We start from the raw sequence: 26,116 nt of genomic DNA, 5'->3' as shown, positions 1-26,116 counted from the left end.
TAAACTTGTGGTAATGGAGACGAAGATGTTGCGTCGGACTAATAGCGTGACACGTTTTAATCACATTCGAAATGAGGATATCCGCAATTGTTATGGGGTCGCACCGACCATGGAAACACTGCGAGAGAGGCGTCTTCGATGGTATAGTCACGCAATTCGAGCTAACGAAAATTCACGTGCCAAGATCGGTCTGAACATCGAAGTCGATGTTAAACCACCAAAAGGTAGGCCGAAACAACGGTGGCTTAATACGCTGGATGGGGATTTGACGGCCTGGAGATTGCACCCAGATCAGGCATTCGATAGAGCCAATGGGCAAAATCGATCACGACCAGCCGACTCCGCTTGTGAACGGGACAAAGGCCGAAGAAAAAGAAGAAGAATATGCTCCGGAGTGCAACCGCTCACGAGTTGCTAGCGCAGTTCGCTGCAGAGACCAAAGCTGATTTAGTACTCATCAGTGAGCAGTACCAATGCAAGGAAACAGTTTCATGGCAACCTAACATATTAGGCACCACTGTCATATGAGTTCGGGACGGTATCCTTTTTAGGGTTTTTCCCCAAGGCCGAGGGGACGGCTTTGTCTGGATTCGGTGTTCAGTGATAACGTTTTCAGGTGTCTACCTTACGCGGAATGAGACGATGCCGGAATTTCGACGCAGACTTGATGCTTTGCAGGACGCTATCTTAAGCACAGATGGGCGGATCCTAGTCGGGGTGACTTCAATCCTAGGGCACTTGAATGGCGCATGCCTCACACAGACTCCAGAGGGAAACGAATTCTGGAAATGGCAGCGAGGACGGGACTGGTAGTTCTAAACACCGGATTGCCCCACCCAGGAGAGCATCGAGATGTGGCAAACCTTCTATGTATTGGTGGACGGTGGGAATTGCAGAACTCCGTAAGGAGTGTCACAGGCTTCGCCGCTTAACACAACGTCTAAGCGACCGAGAGGAGGCATGTATCATAATGACGGGATACAAATCAGTCAAAAGGAGGTCGCTGCTGGCAGGATCTGGTCGACGAGGTGAATGGGGACCCCTGGGGATTCGGCTACAAACTGGTAACTCGAAACAGCGGGGCTCTGCGGAAACCCTGTTCACTTAAGGCCGAGCAGATGGATCGTATTGTACGGGCACTATCCCCTGTGCACCCCGTATGAGATGATAAAGTCGGCTTCGAGAGCGCGGAAGACTCTCGATTTTTCTTTATGGAAAGCAAGAAGGCGCCAGGACCCGATGGTATTCCAGCAGAGGTACCGGCCAGACTTACTGCTCGGCACCACCGGAAAATCAATGCAGCCAGCGCACTTGCTTGTCTAAAAAAGGGCATTTTTCCTGCTCTGGTCAACAAAGGGGCAGGCGACTCCGAGTTGCCGTCTTCATACCGCCCATTATGTTTGGGCGACAACGTACACTAGACAATACTTTGCACGTGTCGAACTATCTCTTACGGATATTGAGGGACTATCTGAGGAACCGCTCCCTGCTCTACAAAACACTACAGGGTCAGAGGAGGATGGAGGTCACGTCAGGGGTAGCACAGGGATGCTACCTACTTAAACTCGAACTCTTAGAAGAGTCGTGCCTGGTCGGATATGCAGATGATATCGCGGCGCTTGTTGCTGGACGCACTGTCGAACAGGAGCAAAGCAGACTCGGCATATTGATACGATGGATAAGCGGACGGATGACTACTCATGGTTTGCACTAGAAAAACCGAAGTAGTTGACTAAAAAGGGAATTCCGACCCTGTGTCCCATATTGTTCGGCGAGTCGATAATCGAGACAAAGCCAGCGGTAAAATACCTCGGGCTGACCATTGACACAAAGATGAGTTTTTCGGAGCAAATCAAAGTAGCAGCGAACAAGGCCGTAGCTTGTGTTTCGGTGTTAAGTAATGGCTAATGGCAAATATTGGGGAGTCTTCGTCTAGCAGGCGACGTTTCCCGATGAGTTCAACATAGTGTGTCCTGCCCTACGGGGCAGAGGTTTGGGCTAACGCTCTTGGCAAGGAGGTATATCGTAAGCGTCTCGCGCAAGTACAGAGACGGGGAGCTTCGCGAGTAGCGTCTGCGTACCGCACTGTCTCTGAACCGACCGTTATGGTGATCGCGGGAGTGATCCCGTCGCCTTTCCTACTAAAGAGCGTCCAGCCATATACCAGCGCAAGGGAGAAGAACCAAGGGAGGTGGTGGTTCGTGAAGAACGGCAAGGTACCCTAGACGAGTGGCAACTCTCTTGGCAGAATGAAACTAGAGGCAGATGGAGTGCGCGGCGCACCGGCAACTTAGTTCCGTGGCTGAATCGGAAGCATGGTTAGACTGACTACTTCCTTACCCAGTTCTTAAGTGGGCATGGAGGTTTCAAGATTGGAAAGGCGCGATCTCTGGCTTGTGTGTTCTACAATGGAATTGTGAACGACGCCAATCACACCTGTTTTTCTTGTGGAAGGCGGGACGGGGTTTGTCAGCAGCTCTATTTAAACACAGGGGATCTTTCTCCAGACACCATTGTCGAGGAGATGCAGGAGAGTGCTGACAGGTGGAGGCGTGTTGCCCATTACTTTCGGATCCTTGTCGTTGCAATGAAGATGGAACTCGACGGGTGGAGGAGCCGGATGGCAGGGGGTTCCTTGAACTGACGTATCCCTCCCTCCACTCCCCTTCCGTTGGTGAAAGCAATTCCCTGATTTGAAGGCTCCGCAAGGTGGAAGAGTTCGGGGACTAGCCCGGAGTAATGTGACAAACGGTTCCAGGCTAGCTCTCTGACGATGGTGAGGTGTTTATTTGGCAGTCCAATGACGTACCGAACCGGGAGTCCAACACTCTGTAGGTAAATGCATTCACTAACCTTATCCCAAAAAAAATGTCCTTCGAAGTTGGCCAACTACAAACAAAAGTTCTTCACTTGGGAATCATTTTGCCGGGAGCTGATAAACTTTTTGTGTTATTACTGTTTATCCTGCTTCAATTTCTGTCCCAATTCCGGACGTTAAATCAAGCGGAGATAAGAGTTTCCCCCACATATTTTTGGATTTAATTCAACCCGTTCCGTCATATGCATCTGTTGGCAGTTTTATGCACGTGACATATGGTTCGGTTAGTAAAATGCTTCTCTTACCCGCATAAATCTTAACCTTTGGACAATCACGGATCCATTCGTTTACTTCATTGATATTCCGGAATCCGCATAATTCCCCAGGAGCTGAGCCTGTCACATTGCAAGCCATCAATATCCTGTTTATCATATGCGCAGCACATCGTGGTGTACAAATTGCCCACATTTGGGAATGAAATTAATCACGTGCGTATGTGTGTGGGAAATCTTAATCGACAATCATCCTATAGCTTACATCCGAATTAAATAATGACATTTAATTTAATAAGCTTATATGCAACTCAGTAGGTACAGTTTCGAATCGAGTCAACCGAGCGGCAAATTGGATTGATTTCATTAACATATCAAACACGTCGACCACTTTGTTTATAAGACAAATGATTGGCAATTCAAGATAGGAGCCAACATGCGGCCAATTTTTATCAAATATATCAATCTCCATTGTTCGCTCATTATTACCTTTCAAGTGAAAAATAATACTGTCAGCCTATTTGGCTGCCTGATTTCTGTAATCTTTCTGAAATATCTGGAAATGCATCTGGTCATATGTATGTATATATGCACCTACACGGATTACGTACTTAAATTTTTAAACAGAATAATGCGGGACCATTTGCATGGAAGCTACTGTCGTATTTAAAAAGTATCTCGTTCAGAGCTCAATTCAATTGTTAATCGCATTAACAGGGGATTACATTTTGCCTTCTGATGTCCCTTGCAATATTTGGAATTAAATCAACTAATTTCATGGAAAAATTATCATTAAAAATTAATCCTTTTATTTTTTTAATGAAAGAACCTGAGACTTAACAAAGCTTGGTCACCCAGGTCGCAATGTATTATTTCCTAATAGAAAATCATCCCCAGTTAATGCGCACCTCGATACCAACAACATTCTGTCCGAGGGGCAACACACTATTGACTCGGATAGGCAACTATAGGCATCCGTATAAGAAGAGGCATTCTTCAAGGGGATTCACTGAGCCCCTCTGGTTTAGCACGGCAGTGAATGGTAATAAATGATGAATAATGCTAGGGACCATAGTTTGCAATCAAGCCAAAACTCGTTGCGCTTGAAGTTGCCGAGCAGTACGAGAGGAAGCTTCTTAACAGGGACCTTGTATCTACTACACATGGGTTGAGAATGCCTGAGACTTTCGTCTAAACTTCCCCTCCGAAGAGACGGCTTTTTTCTGGCAAGCCAGATGGAAGATTTCTCGAAAGGTGCGACCATATGAGACCCTAACGGGGGTGTAATTATATCAGGTTGACTTGTTTAACACCACAGCCACCTTGAGTCCAACTTCACCGTTGAGCGCATAAAAAGCATGCCTGGCACGTTGTTCAACCCCGAGGCATCCATTCGCTATAGATTCTTCCTAAGCCGGGGCAATCTTCCGTTCGATTCCTTTAGGGATCTGTTGGATTCAGAACGCACTCCAAGCGCCAATAGCTTATGCCATTCCCCGGTAAACTGGTGAACCGTCCTCCAATAATTAGAGGCCGTTGTCGCATGCTTAGATACCGCACGTTTATTGGTGGTTACACACTGCCATACGCAAGACCTGTCAAAACTCACCTTTCCCCTCGAACCCTCATATATCCTCCAGTTAAACCGCCCTATTTGTCCAGCAGATTCGCACCAACCCTTGATTTGTGTTCACAGAGCGAAATGAACCCAATATATAAAACGTAATAGTTAGTACATTAATCTAGCACTGGACGACTTTACCAACAGCCTTGTTCCGGGCTGCTGTTAGCCTCAGGACATCCGCCTACTACATCACGGTGGCAAACTATAGTGAATACAGCGTTTCCCGATGACATCCCATAGAGGTTTCCCTTTGGCCATTTTGATATTGACTCAGCAGATAGGGTTTCTGCACTGTCGCGCCGTCAGACATCCAGCACGTGTCCGGCAAGGACAACATAGTTGCTGACGCTTTGTCTCGTGTCTCCGAGGTTAACATCCCCGCCTCACTCGATTTCTCGGCTATTGCCAAGGCGCAGGAGAATGACGCAGCACTTCAGAGCCTCAAATCCAACCCTAAATACAAATTTCGGGAGTTGCCTATCTTCAGCTCAAACCTCTCTCTCCGCTGCGAAGACTCGGAAAAGGGACCTCGGCCATACATTCCGGCCACCTTTCGCAAGGAAGTGTTCCACGCAGTTCACGACTTAACGCATCCAGGCATCAGGACAACAAATCGACTAGTCACCGAGAAATACTTCTGGCCCTCTATGAATAAGGACGTCAATTCCTGGGCCAGAAAGTGCATCGCATGCCAGAAGTGTAAAGTCTCCAGGCATGTAAGGAAAGAAGTGGGCTCATTCCCCCGCACTACCAAGCGGTTCCACACAATACACCTCGACATAGTAGGGCCTTTGCGAGACTCGCACGGTTATAGGTATTGTCTCACAATCATCGACAGGTTTACGCGGTGGCCTGAGGCAATACCTCTGAAAGACATTACGGCGCAATCATGTGCCAAAGCCCTCTGTCGTGAGTGGATACCTCGCTTTGGCGTCCCTGCAGTGGTTATCACTGATCACGAAATGCAATTTGAGTCCACCCTTTTCTCGGAGTTAGGCAAACTCGCCGCAAACGCCAGCGGACTACTGCATACTACCCGCAATCCAATGGAAAGCTAGAACGTTGGCACCGGACGCTGAAAGCCGTCATTATGGCACGCGACGATCCGTCCTGGAGCCAAGTCTTACCTCTCGTCCTACTCGGCCTACGTACAACCTGCCGAGAGGAATTTGCTGCCAGTCCCACGGAGCTGGTATACGGGGAGAACCCGAGACTTCCAAGTGATCCGGTCTTCGACAAGAGATCGGGTCTCACAGAATCGGGGTTGGTGCATCTGCTGAGAGACAATCTCCGACGCATCAAGGCCACTCCTCCCACCCGACACTCGTCCACACCTGTCTGTGCGCCCAAGGAACTGGACACGTGTACGCACGTCCTGGTCAGGACGGATGCCGTCCGGAAGCCGTTGTAGCCTCCTTACGAAGGCCCGTACCGCGTTCTCGAGCGGGGAGAACATTTCTTCCAGCTCGGGATCGGTGGACGTAAAAAAAGGCGGTCTCCCTGTCCAGGCTGAAGCCCGTGTGCATCCCTAAATAACGGCGCGTTCGCTTCAAGGACTGATGGGGAACACAGTTCCGGATTCGGTCGCTAAAACCCCTCAGTTTCATCTGGGGGCGGAGTGATGTGGCGCGGCAGGATTCGCGGCATTCGAAAAATGATGAAGATGACGGACAGATGAAGTCACCGGCGCTCTCCACTCAGTTCAGACCTCGCTACAAGAGTGAAGAACAGAGTAGGTGACGAGAAACGTCAGATGAAAAAATAATAATAATAAGAAAAAAGACAGTTGGCGGAAAGAAAATAGTTACAGACGGAAATGAGTTTAATTTCTAATATCTCGGAGTTATAATAGGAGTACCTTTTTGAAATTGTGTATTGAACTTTGTTAAATACGAAAAACATGTCAAAAGGAAAAGAATAAAAGCTCCTAAAGCACCATTCTCGCCACCTTAGAGCATGAAGATTATTAGCAGCGGGAAAAACAGAAATGGTTAGATAATGTGTAGAATACGAATCCAGGCCGTCCCAATTCAATATTACAGGTGTTTGGATTATGAGCGCACGTCTACAATAAGCCGGGTACCTGACAGATGGGGAGCATGCCGCAGATGCGGTCAGACAGGACATCAAATGAATATCTGCAACGAAAAGGAGAGTTGCTTTACATATAAGGTTCGTGGGGTGTCTGATAAACACACTGCGGGCGCGGGGTGGAAACTAATCTTCAGAGTAGAACTGGAAAGACCGCTCACGAGTTGCTGGCGCAGTTCGTTGCGAGGACCAAAGCTGATCTAATACTCGTCAGCGAATAGTATCGAAACAAGGGCCCAGCTTCCTAGCACAAGGTACCGCTGCCATCTGGGTTCGAGACGGCACGAACCTTAAGATTCTTGCCCAAAGCTATGGGTAAGCTTTGTCTGGATTCAGTATTTAAAGGTAACGTTTTTTACTGCCTAGCCCTGAATGAGATGATGCCTGACTTTCGATGCAGGCTCTGGCACAGAGGAGCGGATCCTGGTGACTTCAATTTCAAACCACTTGAATGGAGCATGTCTCACCCCAACTCTAGAGAGAAACGAATTTTCAAAATGACGGTGAGAACAGGACTTGCAGTTTTAAACATCGGATCTACTCCAACATTGCGGCGTCCAGGATGCAACAACGGAATCACTGGTGTCGCTGATGGACAGGTGGCGAGTTCTGGAAGCCTCCTTGGCATGCGGCCATCAATTAATTGCTTTCGAAGTGGTTGACACAAACTCTCGCTGTATGCCACCCTGACAATCTTCCTATGCGTCAAACGCCGCTAAAGTTAATACCGATAGGTTTGCCGAAACTCATCCTGACTAAAAAGAGAACTCCAACCCTGTTCCCATATTGATTGGCAAATCGATAATCGAGTCAAAACCAATGATAAAGTATCTTGTACTGACTCCTGACTCGAAGATGAGTTGTTCCAAGCAAATCAAAACAGCAGCGGACAAGGTTGCAGTTGGAGTTTCGACCTTAAGTCGCCTGATTGCAAACCTCGTCCTACGTGGGTCCTACGTGAAGCGGGCGGCATCTCCTGATGAGGTCACCGCAATCTCCAACACTCTGTGCGTAAATGCATTCACCTACTCCACCCCAAAAAAGTACTCAGTTGATATCATACTTAGATGGCATGTTCATTCGTGATATTTGGGTTGAATTGGATTTAAACAAGTGTCGAATCTAATCCATCTGAAAATGTCACTACTAGTTGCATCCTGGACATAACATTCAGTAAGGAACGTGTGTTTACTTTTGATGGATGTTCTTTTGTTTTAACTTCTGCGACGTGTGAAGCTGAAGCTATACACTGCATTTGCCCACGGCGTAGTCACCTTAGTACTTATAAAAAGATCATAATCAAGGAGCGGGTGAAGTATGACCAGCGCAGAATGCGTGACTCAGCGTTAAAAATCCTGGATAATATTATTTGGGTGCACTGTGGTAGCGGTGAGGTACTATATGGACTGGTATAATCTGAATTTAAGATGATTCAGTAGAACCTCACAGTCAGGCATGGAACCCGTTATGTAAATGTCATGTTGACCCCAAGCCCAGATAAAGGAGGGAAAGTAGAAAAATTTGTTTAGTTGCGATAATTTCGCACTACTGAATCCTCCCTGCTCACACCCATTCGTCAAGGGGCCCTAACTCAATTGGCCTAGCCAGTTTGGGAGTTCGGAGCGATGGGCCTAGAACCCGCCATCCACCAAAAAATCGAACATTGTGTACAGAGCAAGATGAACAGCCTGGAACAATATTGATACTACGGGGACGACCACGTAAACTAATAAATGACTACGCTCTCGGATTCTGGAATATTAGGTTACTAACCAAATTTGGTGCTGTCAGAGACCTTCTTCAACAGGTCAGCAAGTACAAAGTCAGTGTTCTAAAGTTCAGGAAGCGAGCTGGAATCGTTGCCAGATAAGTGACATTTGATCACTCCATCCTCAAAAGTGAGAAGTTACGAGGGAAACATGAGTTTGTTGTCGCTCTCATCGTGGATTGGGATCTCAAAGCAAATATTATCGACTTCAAACCCATACACGGAAGATTGTGGGCACTTTGCGGTAAAGGAGTTTCTTCATATATGGCTTGCCACACCCTAACTTAAGAAAAAGATGAAGTCAAAGATAATTTTACGGAATATTAGGCTTATCGCCTTCAAATGACGTCAAGATATTGATGGAGGGCGTTAAGTTTGGGAACGAGGAGGCACATCAAGGAACAACCGGAGGGCATAATCTCCATGACGAATCAAATCACAATGGGCAACGCCTTATTGACTTTGAAAGTAGCAGAAATTTAGTTATCAAATCGACATGCTTCCATCACAAGCGCGTTCACAAGGGGATATGGACGTCCCCAGGTGGCACTACCTTCAACCAGATAGATGGTTACCAAACATCTTCAACATGAGATCATATCGAGGAGAAAACTGTGACTCTAAGCACTACATGGTAAAAAAGGTCTACAGGTACCGAATTTCGAAGATCCGTGCCATGAAAAATCACTTTCCGAAATCTCACATCATCATCATCAACGACGCAACAGCCGGTATCCGGTCTAGGCCTGCTTTAATAAGGAACTCTAGACATCCCAATGTTGCGCCGAGGTCTACCAATTCGATATCCCTGAAAGCTGTCTGGTGTCCTGGCCTATGCCATCGTTCCATCTCAGGCAGGGTCTGCCCCGTCTTCCTTTTTTTACCATAGATATTGCCCTTATAGACTTTTCGGGCTATCCCACCAAGCAAGATAGCGGAGAATATCTTATAGATGGTACTCAGCAACGCGATACCTCTATAATTGCTGCACTGTGTGATATCTCCCTTTTTATGTATGATACAGATAATGCCTCTTTGCCAGTCGTCAGGCATTGATTCGCTTGAGCACAAGTTGATGAACGATTTGGTGTAATTGGTCGCCTCCATATTTAACCAATTCGCCTGTAATTCCATCGGCTCCTGGTGGCTTACGATTTTTAGGCCGATGAACTGCACAGACTGTTTCTTCTGTACTTGGTGGTGGCAGTATTTGTCCATTGTCTTCAGTTGGCGGGACCTCCAACTCGCCGATGTTCTGGTTGTTAGTACTCAACCCATCGTTCTAATATGCCCATTCTTTCGGAAGTCAGATTTCCCTCTTGCCTTGTCAGGATGAACATCGAGATGTGTAAGGTTTCATCCGGCTGACTTGTTGGTAAAATTTCCGCGCCTGGCGCGGTTGCTCCCTGTACTTTTCGAGTTGACAGACCTGTTGGTTCTCCCAGGCTTCCTTTTTCCATTTGTGAAGTTACTTCTCCGCTCGCCGGAGTTCGTGATTAGTCTCCGCGCGTGCCCGCGTTCTTTGAGAATGCAACATTACTCGGTATGCAGCATTCTTCTGTTCCGTTGCTAGCTTACATTCATCGTCAAACCAGCCGTTCCGATGAACCAGGTACTTCCTACAACCATTTAGTGTGACACTCCTAATTGAATAATCCGCAGTCCATTATCATTTGTATTTTGACGTAACCTATGGGAGCCAACGTATCGCCTGAATACGGGCTCCTTCCCTACTTGGCTGTTAAAATCCCCAAGTATGATTTTGATATCATATCTGGGACAGACTTCGAGGGTTCGTTCCACTGCCGTATAAGGTATGCTTCTCCGACTCTGCAGTCTCCTCTGTAGGAGCGTGAACGTTAATGAGACTTATATCTCTAAATTTCCCTCACAAGCGCAGAGTGCATAGCCTTCCGCTTATATTTTCAAAGCAGATAACAGCAGGTTTCATTTTTTGGCTGACTAAGAAACCTTCTCCGAAGACATGGTTTACTGGATGGCCACTATAATATATGGTGTAGTAACGCTTCTCCCTGTCCAATGCATCTCCTGTAACGCTGTTACATCAGCCCTATATTGGGACAGGGTATCGGCTAGCTGCTTGGCAGCTCCTTTTCTGTACAGAGAGCACACATTCCATGAGGAAATGCACAGATCGTTATTCCTTTGTCGTTGCCGGGTTCGTCGTTGTATTATCAGTGCAGTCCGGGTCCTGTTGTCGCTTCGTGACTTCGGTTGTCCATGTAGGGTTGGCAGCCCTACCCAGCCTCCAACCTGGAGGACCAATTGGTATATTTTGTCCCGTTTTTAGGCGCGAGAGACTCGCCTTCATCCTTCTCCGTCTGCAGCTTTTCATTAAGAAAGAGCGCCCAGCGGTCACCACGTGGAGGTGGAGATAGGATTTGGTAGTAGAGCTGTTGGTGTTGGTTGAGCAGGCGTTTCCTAGGTTTTATCCTCGATCGTGGGTACCAATCCACATTTCGCCCTGGGACCTATACTACCCTTTGACCACCACAGGATGCCTGAATTTGAAGTATCGTACGGAAGGAAAGAAAGGAGAGAGGAAAAGATAAATTTTCCAGTCAATATCGCTGACATTCTCGCTCAAGTTGGAGGAAAGGTGCTTCGTGTGGTCCTTTGATATCGTTTGCAAGGAGCGTGTGCAAATTCCAACAACCAAGCTTGATCTATGTTCCACCTATATAGTCAGACATTTGTTGACAGTTTTCTAATAAATCTATCATTTATCATTTGGTCCGGGAGTCGCATTGCTCATTGCGTCAAGTGACAACTTGGAAGTAGTTTCGCATTTTATCTCAAAGGAAACCGCAGTGGTGCCTAGAAGATATTCCTCTTATGTAGTAAATGTCTCTAGGTAGCTATCTATAAGATGTTTGTTTTACTATAGAGGAAAATATTTTCGGGTTTATTTGAGTCGACATAAGAACGTAACATATCGCTCTTTCGCAAAACTAAGTCAAGTCTGGTGGAAAAAAGAGAACTTAATCAGTTCGAATAATTTTTTCAAATATTTTTCTTGTAAATTTTGACCCTAATTCTAATTTGAAATTTATCTTCTTCCATTTCAGGTATGGATAGTTCCAAATTTCAAAAGCATTACAAGGGCATCAAAAGGTAAATTAAATAATATCAGAGGATATGTTCCTGAGTCGTGGGAATCTTTTCGAATAAAAATTAATGTCATTTATGACGTGAATACTTTTTCATACGTGACATTGACATATTATATGACAGGTCCTGTCATACACACCCTTTGGTGTTACTTCGGCCATCCATGGGGTCAAACTCACTTCGACATGTACCTTAGTACTTGCTGTCAATTTTTAATATGTTACCTTTACGTGATACCTCATCTCAGGCTATACAAAATATAACTATCGACATCTATGCGTTGATAATCCTTATGCAGTTACGAATCAGAAATTATCATTACTTTAGAGGGTCGTGAAAGATATTAGTGATCCAATATGGATTGTTGCGCCAACGATTATCATTATTATTAATTCCCGAAATACCGTATTTATTTTAAAAAGAATATTGTAGTCAACAATACAGTATAAGCCGGTCGTGAATCCTTGATTGTTCATTATCGTTAATAATCTCAACTTTAGTGGTGCACATTACTGTAATATAGACATAATTTGAATTTCTTAAATTCAAAAGATACTTCCTCAGCATTAGGAATACTAGTTAGGCCACTTGTTGTAATTGCTAAAAATACGCTTCCACCGACAGCGTTGTTCTGGTGTACTCTCCGAATCTGGCTTCTGAAGCATTCCAAACATCTGGAACTTTTTTAACTTATAATGTGTAGATTGTGATTATTTGTCATATCCTTAGTCAAACCGTTTCGTCTCGTAGCTTACCAGCATAATTTGTAGGGACGGAGACTTTGGCTACTCGCAATTGTCAGAGTCTACTGAGGTAGGGTTAATTGGGATCTTATACCCCAAACGCAAGGCTGAAACGTACTTGACATGACAGAATCCTCAAAAAACGTGAAATCGTTTGACTTGTATTCATACATAGTGATAAACCAACAAGGAAAACTCAAAGCAATAGGGACAGTTAAAACTCGAAATTTGGGTGTAGTATTAACGGAGTTACTCCTCTTTCTAAAGACTGTTGGTCACCTCACTGACTGATTTCGTTAGTCTAAAACTGTCGGGTTTTATCAAGTGAAAGGTCTCAATTACTACTTTCAGAATGTGATATAAATTTTGACGTGGATTGTAAGTGCGCGAGTAAGGAGTCAAAATGTCCACATTTAAAGTAAGACAGGACTCATTTGCGGAAACTACCCAACCCAAAAATCCGAAAAAAAATCGGAAAAGTGCGCTTAGATTGAATTTAGGCTTCAAAATATGTCCCATTCCGATATCTGCTCAAATAAACTCACTAATAGTATATAATTATTATTATTATTATTTCCGAGTTATCACAATCTCGGCAGATGCCGGATTTTACCTAATGCTAGCACTAAGTGCCAAGCATTTAGGCTCGGACGATCCTACCTACTTAAAAACTAAAAGGGGCACTGGTGGTGGTGGCGGGTGGTAGGTCAGTGGGAGAATCCGTCGAGTACTCCCCGCAACATCGAGCACGTATGCAGAATGGTGTACTTCTGCATGGTTTGAACCAGACTGTGCGAAAGTCCCAGGACATCAAGGGAAGCCGTCAGGGATTTAGGTACAATACCTGTAGCTGACAATATTATGGGAACTACAACCACCCGCTCGAGACGCCAAATTTCTTTGATTTCCCGAGCCAATGGCTCATAGGTCACCTTCTTCTCCACGTATTTCCGTTCAATGTTGCTATTATGGGGGATAGCAACATCAATAATATACGCGGAGCGACCCGTCTTGTCAACTAACAGTACGTCAGGCTTATTGGGTGCGGTATGGCGATCAGTCAGAACTTGCCGGTCCCAATACATGCTGTACGCAGAACTATCAAGTACTGCTTGCGGCTCGTATCGGTAAACCGGACATGTCCCCGTGATCAGCCCATGCTTGTATGCAAGGTTTTGATGGATAACCTTACATACAGCATTATGCCTGGTGATGTACTGCACCGGTGCCATAACAGTACAGCCAGAAATGAGATGGTCCAACGTCTCTAACGCCGAACCACACATTCTGCACTGGTCGTTCTCCACCCGTTCTTTCATGATGAGCTTTTTATAAGCTCGGGTGGCGACCACGCCATCCTGCATGGCACACATGAACCCCTCCGTCTCAGCAAAGAGCTCCTCAGCACACAGCCATCTGTTCGACAGATGCAAATCGACAAATGGCTGCCAAAGACAATTCACGTGTTTACCGTGCATTGCCTTCGACTTCCATTCATCGATCCGCTCTTAGTCCGATTTCACCCCACTCAGAGGATTGAAGGATCGATCCTTCAAGTTAAGTGGAGTCAGTCCACAGTCTGCCTTACAGACAGCCGCATGCAAGGGACTCGCCTGCTCTTTGCTGTAAAAATAAGCGCGCAGCGAGTCGACTTGGCGATGATGCTGTGCCGCCACGTCAACCACGCCTCTACCTCCGATGTCACGAGGCAGGTTCATCCGCTCCACGGCAGACTTTAGGTGATGCATTCGGAATTTGGACATAGTTGTCCGTATCCGCCGCTGGACGTTTTCCAGATCGGTCTTCGTCCACGGCAATATTCCGAATGCATAAGCCAGTGAAGGGATAGCGAATACATTCAACGCGCTTATTTTATTCTTCCCCGAGAGATGCGATTTCAGCACCAGCTTTACACGTCGCAGGAATTCGGACAGCAGAGCTTCTTTCAGATCACCAACTCGAGCATGGGTTCCTTGCAGAATTCCTAGGTACTTGTAGAAGTCTGTCTCAGTCATAGCTTTGATGTGGAGGTCACCAATGCTATGTCCGGCATGTGGCTCGTGATGACCTTTGCGGATGGCTTAGATTCGACATTTGTCTAATCCAAACTCCATCCGAATATCACGGCTGAACATGTCTATTATTCCCAACAGACTTCTAAGATGGTCGTCAGTACCAGCATACAGCTTGATGTCATCTAAGTACATCGAATGTGTCAGTTCGCACTTAGCACGTAGGCCATACTTTATTGCAAAACCATGCCCTCTAGCATCATTCAGTAGCCATGAAAGGGGGTTCAGTGCCATACAAAACCAAAGAGGACTCAATGAATCCCCCTGGAAGATGCCCCTCCGTATACAGATGGGCTCTGAGGTATTAGCACCCTCAGATGTACGCACCGATAAGGTGGTATGCCACCCTTCCATGACTGTTGCCAAAAACTTTATTAGTTTCGGATCAATGCGAGGAAAATGTAGGATGTCCATTAGCCAGGTATGCGGAACGCTATCAAAAGCCTTGGCATAATCGATATAGCAACTGAAGAGGTTTCTTTGACCTCTAGTTGCTTGTCCTACAACTACCGAGTCGATAATGATTTGCTCTTTGCAACCCCTTGACCCAACTCGGCAGCCCTTCTGCTCCTCGGACAGAATGTTGTTGGTCTCGAGGTGCGCATTGATCCTTCCATTAATAATGGACGTGATGAATTTGTAGAGGGTTGGTAAGTAAGTGATCGGTCTTGTGCCTGCGGGGTCCTGCACCGTGTCCTTCTTAGGGATAAGGTAGGTAATCCCCGCAGTGAGGAAAGGTGGAAATTCCTCCGGCCGACTCATGACCTCATTTATACTGCGTGCCAACCGACTGTGTATGCTGGTAAATTTCTTATACCAGAAATTCTGCACCCGATCCAGACCTGGACCCCTCCAGTTCTTCGAGATGTTTATGGCTCGTCGAACTTCCTCTTCGGTAACATCCGCGAAATTCATGCCAGGTGTATTGACATGGCGGGTGCCTTCGGCGGTGATCCACCCAGCATGCTCAGCATGCTGGGCAGGTAACCCCCAAAGCCCACCCCAATACTCTTTCGCTTCCGTCACCGAGAACTGTATTGTCTGGGCGCTCTGTTGGGATTCGTTGAGAGATCTGAAAAAGCTCCGCTGATTCCTCGCGTATGTTGCATTCCGGACACGTCTGGAGTAACTTTCGCCATACCGTCGCAACCGACCGCATATGACAGAAAGTTTCTGTTTTAGTGTGTCCAGAATTTCAACTACGGGTATCTCACAGGGGATGGCATAGTTCCGGTAAACCCTCTGCACTTTATTTCTCACCCGTCGGCTGGCATTGCCAGTGCTGATCTGAATCAGTCTAGCAATGTCCTGCCTGCCGGCGTGGTGTTGTTGATGCCGCCGCCTCTGCACCCATCGACTCTCGGTTACCAGTTTCACCGATAACTTCAAGTCGAACACGTTCCCTGATGGTGGCCGGGATTGTGTCGCTGCGAGTAATGAAGCGGTACTGGTCTGCGACTGGCTGCACAGTCACGTGTGCGAATTGCGGGAAACGTTCGACGAATCTCTGATGCAACAAGGGACGGTAAGATGTTGTACCCGCCCCCGCCGTTATTTCGTAGTAGGAGCGGATGATGAAGAGGTTCATTTCTTCAGTCCATTTCATCCGCTTCCTACGCGAACCTGCTGAAGTGGTCGCCACAGATTGTGGCGAAACAGCTTCAGCAGGCGGAGCTGTGCTCCTGGTCGTCGTGGCGCCTAGACGTCGAACCGCCCCACGACTAGTGGTTTCGACGCCGTGCTGTCCATTACGAGAGCCCGACCCAGTCACCAAGTCAGACGACTCCCGCCGGTTATCCGTACCGGACCTCAAATTTCTTCTTTTTCTCATTTTTGGTGGTGCATTTTATCCCTAGCTGCCAGGTGTGTAGATAGCTTCCTTAGTGAGTAATCTGCAAGACTGCAAAGTTCCTGCACTTTCCTCACCTACCTCCTGAGACGCTGTGGTGGCGTACAGCCATTCAGACTGAAGCTATCCATCCCTCCTCCTTTCACAACCGGGCTTGGGACCAGCTTCGGCGGAGTTTAATTATTATTATTATTATATTATGTGTATTATATATATTATATTATTGTTATAGAGCACAGTGTCGTGCATACGCAGCTAAAATTTTATGAAAATCCAACTATTAGTGTCAAAGTTATAGCAGTTCAAACTTCTCGCGAATTTACTACATCTTAAGCCATACAAATAAGATGCCGACGTCATAATTAACGAGAATAATTGACATTCGAGTGAAATATTAAAATTCCATTCATGAAGAATCCAGTTCTCCCCAGCCCTTTCTAAGGTTTTGTCTAAAACAAAACCTTATTAAAATCGGTTGACTGTCTGTCGGTCGGTCCGACACACGCATTTTTCTTGAAGACGGTTATAGGAACTGTGAACGCTCACGCATACAATGAATCAAATCGTTTTACGTCGAATTTAAGGGGGGTCCCCATACAGGCAAAAGGGGGTTGTAATTTCTTTTTCATCGAATATAGTCATGAAAGGTTTCGGTTAGTACTTTTCTAAGCCGGGCTTAGTTTTGGCATTTGTTGGGAAGTTGGGGAGTGGGGAGAATTGAAAGTGATCATTTCTTTAACGGAACCATTCTCAGAAACTACACAACCGAAAAATCTGAGAAAAATCAAGAGTCTGCCACTATATGGAGGTCCACCAATTGGATATCCCTAAAAGCGGTCTGGCGTCCTGACCTACGCCATCGCTCCACCTCAAGCAGAGTCTGCTTCGTCTTCTTTATCTACCATAGATACTGCCCTTATAGACTTTGCGGGCTGGATCATCCTCAATCATGCGGATTAAGTGACCCGCCCACCGCAACCTGCTGAACCGGTTTCTATCCACATGTGTTATGTAGACTACGGAGTCGTTCATCTTCATGTAGGGGGTCAAAAATTCTTCGGAGGATTCTTCTCTCTAACGCGGCCAAGAGTTCGCAAGTTTTCTTACCCAGGTTTCCGAGAAATATATAAGGACTGAGAAGATTATACTCTTGTACAGTGAGACCTTGTGGTGAGACGTTTCGAGCGAACACATTTTGTAAGCTGAGATAGGCAGCCAATAACCCTAGATAGGAGAAATTTTCAGTGGTCTCAAAGTTGTAGTCTTCTACTTTTATTGTTTTCGTTTGACCAGGGAGATTCGATGTTGGTCGTTCTTTCGGCAGGGCGCTGGCGTTGGATTGACACCATGTAATTCATCCTGCCCTTCACTTATGTGCAGCCCAAGATCTCGCGCCACCTGCTCGATCTGGATAAGTAAGGTAAACGGTACATCTCGGGCTGTTCTTCCTATAATGTCAATATCGTCAGCGTAGAACAGTAAGTGGGTGGACTTGAAGAGGATCTCTCGCATTTACGTCTGGATCGCGAATCACTTTCTCGAGGGTCAGGTTAAAGAGAACCCTTGATAGGGCATCCCTTTGTCGTAGACCGTTGTTAATGTTGAATGGTCTCGAGAGTGGTCCTGTTGCTTTTATTCCTCGTACATTAGTCAGGGTCAGCCTAGTCAGTCTTATCAATTTCGTCGGGATATCGAATTCTATTATGGCCGTGTACAGTTTTTCTCTGGCTATGCTATGCTAGGCGGTCTTAAAGCCGATGAAAAGATGATGCAACTGATGTCCATATTCCAGCAGTTTTTCCATCGCTGATCTGCTGCTGATTTGCCTGGAGTGAAGCTTGTTTGGCATGGGCTAATGATATTCTGAGTGTATGGGGATATTCGGCCTAGCAAGATAGCAGAGAATATCTTAGATGGTACTCGGCAACGTGCGGCCTCTATAATTGCTGCTCTGCGTGATATCCGCCATTTTATGTATGGGAGAGAAAAAGCCTCGTTACCAGTCGTCAAGCATTGATCAGCATCAGTTATATTAGGTGTATGTTGTTCGTTTTTTTGTTCGTAGTAAAAGCATTTGCTTTTTTATTTAGCAAATTATTTATTATTTGAATTTTTTCCCATCGTTCGCTATAACCTTGGCCCACTTTTCTGGCAGCATGCGGATTCTGCGTCGGAGGAACACCTCATTTGGGCTCGCGATCCAATTCGTTTTTCGGCAAAGGCTGCAAAATCAAAACGCTGATTAGCTAATCCGTGCGACATCGAGCGAAACAAATCCCATCAGGGCAATCTCTGGTAAATAGGGCAGGTAGGGTAACACCTCCCAGTCGAATATTTGCAGTATTTTCTGGGCCGATTTTACGATATGTGGCTTTGCATTATCCTACTGGAAAAATGGGCTTGTGGTACCAGCCATTCCATTCTGGCCGTTCAAATAGTTGCTGTCGGTAAAAGTCTGCCTCGGATGTTTCTCTTCGGCTGGGATGTTAATGGCTGGCCTTAAGAAATCCATGACTTTTTACGCTTTGGATTGTCGTGGTGGTTCCACTTTTTCGTTATTCATTACAATCTGTTCCAGGAATTGCTTTCTTTCAAGACTTTCAGGGAGCAAGCTGCTGTTTCGTTTGACAGGAGTATGCTTCCAATACTCTTTGAAATTTTGCATCTTCGAACTTCGTCTTCGATCGTCCATGTTCTTTATTTTCTACACTGAAGTCGCAATTTTTGAATAGTTCAAACCACATTTGACACATGCGGACTATTGAATCATGATCACCATGTGCTTTTACAAGCAGTCGGTGCATTTTTCTTGACGAAAAAATAATGCAGCTGTACTTCCCGGAAATGACGTTTTACTGGCAAGAAACAACATGGTACAAACAAACTTGTTGACCCGATAAAGACGAAAAACTCAACTGCATTAGATGGCTGTCTTATAGGCCTTTCGTATGCAATATTGCCACAGGTAAGGTTCAAACTGGTTTCAAAGAAATTATCATCTATCGACAATGCCAACTGTCATTTCCTCACACCTAATATAATAATCTCACACCTAATAAGTTAACAACATTTGAAGCCGCAATCTGTGACGTTTTTACTCAATGCAATGACGAAACCGTCAACAAAAACAAAACAATCATATTATGGGGAACTATCCCCCAATAATAAAAGAGCACTGCTTTTTTCAGGGTTAGCTTTTATTTTACAATATTTTTTATTCAATATATAATTACTCAATATCACAATTTTCTATTCAATTAACCGAACAAAGTTAGCACTTGGCCTCCTCTCTGGCCGGCGGATGAGAATAGAGAGTTTTTGCATTTTGTTGACAGTTTATTTCTTGGACAAATGTCAGATCCAGCTGCTACCAGGCCATCTATTGATTTTGCTGCGACCATTAAAACAGCGGCGACGGCGAATTCACAATGGTAACCCAGGTTCGCGCCTCCGCTGCACCGCCACAATATCATAATGCCGAAGGAAACTATGCCATTGCTGTTTTTGCTGACCATGAGGTGGTGCGAATAGCTGAGTGGTTAGAGCATAAGGCAGTCGTACGGAAGGTTGCGGTTCAAATTTCGCTGACGGCAGTGGGATTTGTATCGTGATTTGACGTCGGAAACCAGTCGACTCAGCTTTGAATGAGTACCTCAGTCAAATCAGGGTAATAATCTCGGGCGAGGGTAATGCTGACCACATTGCCTCGTACAGTGTTCTATAGTGTACCGTTACGGTCTTGAATAAAGTGCTTTAACACACTTCTCGGCCCTGATCCGATATGGATTGTTGCGCCAACGATTATTATTATTATTATTATGAGGTGATCTTGCATGAATCAAACTTCTGAAAATGTTTGTTTACGAATTGACAAGCCTTAAGCCCCAGTCCACTTGATGTCAGACCGGACTAAATGGAAGCGACTCACTCCCACTCTTTTTGGTCCATGGACTCCTCTTTTCGGTGTTAACACGCACGTATGAAGAATTAAAGGACGACAAAGACGGGTCCGACATCTTGTTGATCCAGTCTTCGGACTCCTCGATCCCTAAACAAAAATATTGTAACTCCGGTCTGAAATGGGGGCGGATTTCCGTTCGATATAATTTACACCCATGTTGTGGTTTGCGAATAATAAAAAGGGGATATTACACCTGGAAACCGCTTTGGTCAAGCTGATCTCAGGGCAGAGATGAGGAAGCGTCTGATGAGTTGCCTCTGCCTCGGTACGAAACCGTAAGCCGTATTCATCTTCCTTTAGTACAAATCTCTGAACAAGTTGCGAAAATATCTACTAGGCTCCTCCTACACGCGACTAATTCACTAATCGTTTCTAAACGAATGCGACAACTGTCGTCCTGGAAGTAGGATTCAAAACAATCACTTACCAACAACTTCGTAAAAAAAAAACCCAGCTCAACGCGGTGCTAAGCTGCTAAATTCAAAGAATATCGACAGGATCCCCTAGTCCAATAATAGCAAAGAAGCAGAGGAAAGCTGAAGGCCAAATGCAAATAGTGATGCATTACTTCGCTCCGATCTCTGTTTGACTCGAACTTGAATGATTTTTAATTGTTCTATCATATAATTTTGTATCCCCAAATGAAACTTTCATTGGCTTTCATAATTTATCAACTTTGGTCGAACTCCAAAGGCATTAGTTTATCCTTCGGGAGGTTCATATCCTTACAAAATAATATCTCATTCCTTTGAGCTCACCATTTACCCACGAATAGAAGCTAAAAACCTCAAAGCATCTGCAGCACAACCGTTGGTTTATCTTCCTTACATCCACACCAAAATTGCCTTCCTACTTACGAAGGATACTCCAAAAGTCAGTCTGAAAGTTATAATCACAGACCGGAAACATCCTGCAACCCACTTGAATATCACTTTCCTGCACATCAATTTCCAAACACAGCAGTGCGTTGGAAATAATGACTAACTTTCCTGCAGTAGAATGCCAGCTTATTTCCATGCATAGCCTGACCTATTTTCCCGGATTTAGGTTAAGGAGGTGAAGGTTTACCAGCGGTTTCTAGTGAATGACCATATCATTACTTCTGCTGCTTAAAATTGATCCGTTGCTAACCCGACTCACCGAGAACATACCAGCAATGCATCTTGAAATCCTTCGCACTAACTTAAGAGAAAAAAGCTCCTGAAAATCAAAAGGACTTAATACCATCGAAATCTCTTGTCTGCACATCTCCTGAGCTTTGAGGAAATCACAGAAAATCATTTTTGCGATATAACAGTTCCCATCGAAAGTTGAGTAAACTTAAAAATTTACTTTCGCCCACAGTTCACCCTTACGATGAAGGTTAAAGTAAAAGGTGTACTGCGCATGGTTCGGCCAGCTGCAATCTGGCATACTCTAACCAACGAGAGCTTTCCAGGGCTAAGAAGTTTGTTTATGTCTGCAAATACAATAGTGATGGATTGGGGACGTCCAGCACAGGCATTGTGGTACAGCATCCAACAAGGGGGTAATTCATTGTTACCGAAAACTCCTGGGAAGACATCATTGTGGAACATGTCTGAGAGCGCTCGTAAATAAACTTGGTCCTGGCGTTTGCTTGAAGGAGAAAATGGATAGCTGCGGCCTTTCGGGTTTTCTGTTTGTTGAGGGAAGTGAACGTAGGGGAGGAGATTGGAAATGCGATATTCTATTAGAGACGGGAAAATATTTATTGTGATAGGAAAAGTGCTCGGAGGAACGGGTGACAGTGAGTCTATCTTGGCTGCTTCTCTCCCTTCGAAAGCATCTTTGGATCATATTACTTCGATATTGTCATGAATGCGCCCCTTCTGAAGGACCATTGGGGCAGTTCGACCTCCTCTCACGGTTTGTCTCTCCTCCATGATTTATTCATCACGTACAATCATTTCCGCGAAAAATCTAAGGGATGGATGCTGTTGCGAGTGCTTATGCGTCGTATCGGCTCCCCTTGTACAAGTTGAGCATCCCCCAAAGCATCCCCCAAACTCTTGATTTAACATTTATATGGACCAATTTCTGTCAGTATTTCGCGAGCCCTTGATTCGAAAGGGTACACAAAAATAAACAAAAAAACAAGCACACTTTCATCAAAAAAGAGCTACTGCATTTAAAAATAGAATCCGACTTGAGAGTATCTTAAATTGCCCAGGAAAGAAATTGTTGTGTTTTCAATTTAGAAATTTAGATTTGGTTTTTACTTTTGTGTTGAATTCGAATCGATGCAAAGAGTTTGGTGTTTTAAATGTTGAATCAGTTTGAATCAGGGGCAGGAAATTGACATGAAACGTGAGTGAGTCGCGCTGAAAATATTGAGCCAGGAGCAAGTGTGTGCTAATGGACCGATGTCAATGTTTACCATCTTTAAAATGAAAGATTGTTTCTGAGTGAATTGTGCAAAAAGAAAAGTGAGTGACTTCACTGGGAGCGCGTATTCTCCGTACTTCGATTTTATGTTAACAGGTTTAGTGATTCAAAGTGGCTGTTTCTTCTGTAAATGAGTTGTTTTTATACAATACAAAGCGAAATAAGATAATAATAATTGTTACTGCACCAACAAGTATTTCATCATGTACGTGAGTTCCCGATACGGGCGGTGGTATGCAGATTTATCTGACAAATATGCTAAATCCATATCATACGCAGTAAACTCAGCATATCCTTTCTACGAAATCAATACGTATCTCGGCGTATACACACAAGCCTCGTGGGCTCTCGACGCCCCGAAAATCGGCCTTGCGATATGCCTTGCAGGCCTAACGTGGTGCCTACTAACCCAGCTACGAAGCTCAAGGATAATTTTCAATTCGGAGCCTTCTAATCCTGGTATGCGATGTGATTTTGTGCGTTAAATTGAAAAGATGACAATTTAGGAGAAAACAATTTTCGTGGACCACTTTAATGGCGATAGGAAATTTAACCCAGCTGCTACACGTTTTAATTTCCGGCTGTCCATTGAAAAGGATTCTCGCCTCGTGCACATGGGTACCCGGGGGCCCGTCACAGGGGCTGGTGGTACTGCTGCTGATGGGATGCTTTGGGTTGATGTTTAGGAGGAGACATTGTAAGGACGAATGACTGTGTTGGTCCCTCGTTTCGCACGTAACACCTTACGCCTAATAATATTACACTCGGAGTGAGTGATGTTCGTCTACTGCGTCGTTTGACTCCAGCTTGAAATTGGACTGAAAACATTGCGAATGGAATATTCCTCCAGTTTTCAAAGATGTCGGGCGTTTAACGCTTTTTTACTGCATTAAGGTAGCAATTCCACTAATTGCTAGAGTTTCCACCCCGTCGGTTCTCAAAAGCAATCTGTATAATTTTATGGAGCACGTGTTTTGTATGTAGCACTCGGAGATACTGAAGTGGGGCTTATATACGTGGTGTATAGGGTGATTTAAAATTCTGTGTATTTCCAGTTGGATGCTACAAGAAGGATGTAGTAATTTATGAATAAAATTTTTGAAAGCCTTCTTGGAAAAGATACGATCTGATCTGAGAACTTTGAATTTCAAATTTGCTGGCCTTAAACATCTGGAACGGAATTTTTGATGGGATTCGAGGCCATAACAATACAAGTCTAAGACAATACGACATATCAGATCAGAAAATGGGGAGAAATTCAAGGCTTATTCAAAAGAATCTGATTTATCTTTTGTCTTATTAAATCGCTTGGAAACTTTCCGAACCGAATCAGGTTCGAGTAATTACTCCATCTCATGTTTTTATGTCCAAAAACTACCCTCATATAATTTACTTGTAACTCAATATCACCAAAAAAAAATAGTTCCTCCGATTTACTCCTCAACATGCTACCAATTTTCCAAGACACTCGCCTTGCATACCAAACAGTCGAAAGCACACAGACCGAACAACAGTTCGGAGAGTACAAGTCCAAGCCCGTCCAAGCTTTCGAAAAAAAATTCCAGGAATCAAACTGAAATAAGATCCTGACCAGTACAAATTACTTAAGATACGATCTTATTACGCCAGGCTTAAAAGATACACACCAGTACCAAAAGTATAAGGACTCGTTCACGGAAGAATCATTCAAGAACGATTTTCCGAGTCACTCGAAGCTCAAAGTACCTACCTTGCTCCCAATATAGCAGAAATTCCTCTAAAATTGAAAATTCCATTTTAATTGGATTCAACCTTTATTGAAAAATGAATAATCTCATCGAAATGATGCGGATAATCTGTTGGAATTGGAAAAGTTGCCTTGAAGGCAAAGGACTTGCTCGATGGCATGCTGATTGTCCTGTCCTCATTAGTGTGAGGTGGATTCTCAATCAGGGGGATGAGAATGTAGTTTTGTTGAGATTGCAGCCATTCCAGCTAATAAATATCATATAACGGGACAAAAAAAGGATTTTTGTTAAATTTTAAATATCCTGAAAGGCTATTCGTTGTATAAACTTCCTAACGACCGGATTCCAGTCGAATTAAACTAATTAATTAGTTGATAATTACGACATGGATGGAATGCGCTTAGTGGGATTGTTAGGGGAATTAATAAATTATTTAGGTGTCTTTAAGGATTCAGGATTTATTACCATTGATTAGAGTAATAATTAAATTGTGGCCATGCATTTAGTCCTTACAATAGACCTGCCAACTCCCTAAGAATTTGCAAAGGATTTCTGCTTAGGTTGGGGTACATCCTGCTGCAATACATTAGCCTTAACAAAAGTTGATTTCTTTCTGGGAAATCCATTGGTTTGGGTTCTCTCACATCTTTAACCAGTTGCATTTAGAAGTCCTTATAAAGCTGTTAATTTTAAGGAAAACCAGAATCTAATCTCCTCCATTTTATCTAAAAGGCCATTCGTCAAGGTATTACTCAAAGCATTCCGCTTCGTCACCAGCTAAAAATTAATGACACTTGAGACTACTCCTTGCTTGATTGTATGTGGACAACCCGTCTCCCTGTAAACAGCTCAAAGTTTTTTTAATAGTAATTTGGATAGAATGTCTCTAAAAAGTGCCGCTCACCCTTCTTTGATAGGTCTAAATGACCCATGTGTTTTAATTTTTTCATTCTATATCTTCATGGGGAATGTATTCGTCTCTAAACATGATTGGCTTTATCCTAACTAACAATTTGGCGTACTTTCTTAAGGATGTCCTTTAAAAAGGACCCTAAAGACGTTTGGGCGGAGAGACGTAAACATTCACTTTCCTATATCCTGTTAGCACATTTCGGGGTGGAGAATATGAACTGTGAACCAAATATAAAAGATAACACCTCCTGGATCCTTTAGCATCTCATGGTTGACAGAAACATCTATATTGGAAATAGTGTGTCAACCTTATCTATGCACCACTGATGATGATTTAGTTCTTCCATGATTGCATTGAATTTTTTAGTGGTATCTTTCCAGATTCTTCAAGTTTAATCAGTATTTCAGTTAAGTTCAGTTTAGCGCTATAATTCAGATGCTCTCAAATATTTACTCTCCTGATTTCCCTTCGAAATGTCATTATCATTGACCTTTGTTCGAAATTAAAATTCTCGGTTTCAAGTGGATACACGATTACCGCTGCAACGAGCAATTATATGCAGTTCTGCAAATCAATGTATCCATGATTGTATTTCGGACTAACCGACGATTATCCCTCCGTAGAAATGCCTTAGTAACTTGGTGAATAAAGCCTGTTTTCTGGCTTTCAGTATACAACTACGTAAATAAACGCGCAAATTCTACCCTAAAAGCGGGAGGTAGATTTTGAATGCACGGACG

At 44.4% G+C, this 26,116-nt stretch overlaps 1 protein-coding gene across 1 annotated transcript in view; it reads left to right on the top strand.

Annotated features, from left to right (window-relative positions):
* The first annotated feature begins 22,412 nt into the window (after nt 1-22,412).
* LOC119650923 (forkhead box protein L2-like) overlaps nt 22,413-26,116 on the top strand; it is a 148,200-nt gene continuing 144,496 nt past the window's right edge. Inside the window, exon 1 of the mRNA XM_038054149.1 lies at nt 22,413-22,941. The gene's annotated coding sequence lies outside the window, so the exon portion shown is untranslated. The remainder of the gene's footprint in view (nt 22,942-26,116) is intronic.

This window comes from Hermetia illucens, chromosome 3, assembly GCF_905115235.1.
Source record: "Hermetia illucens chromosome 3, iHerIll2.2.curated.20191125, whole genome shotgun sequence".
NCBI classification, from domain to species: domain Eukaryota; kingdom Metazoa; phylum Arthropoda; class Insecta; order Diptera; family Stratiomyidae; genus Hermetia; species Hermetia illucens.
Note: the sequence above shows the minus strand (reverse complement) of the source record. Positions and strands in the feature narration are given on the sequence as shown.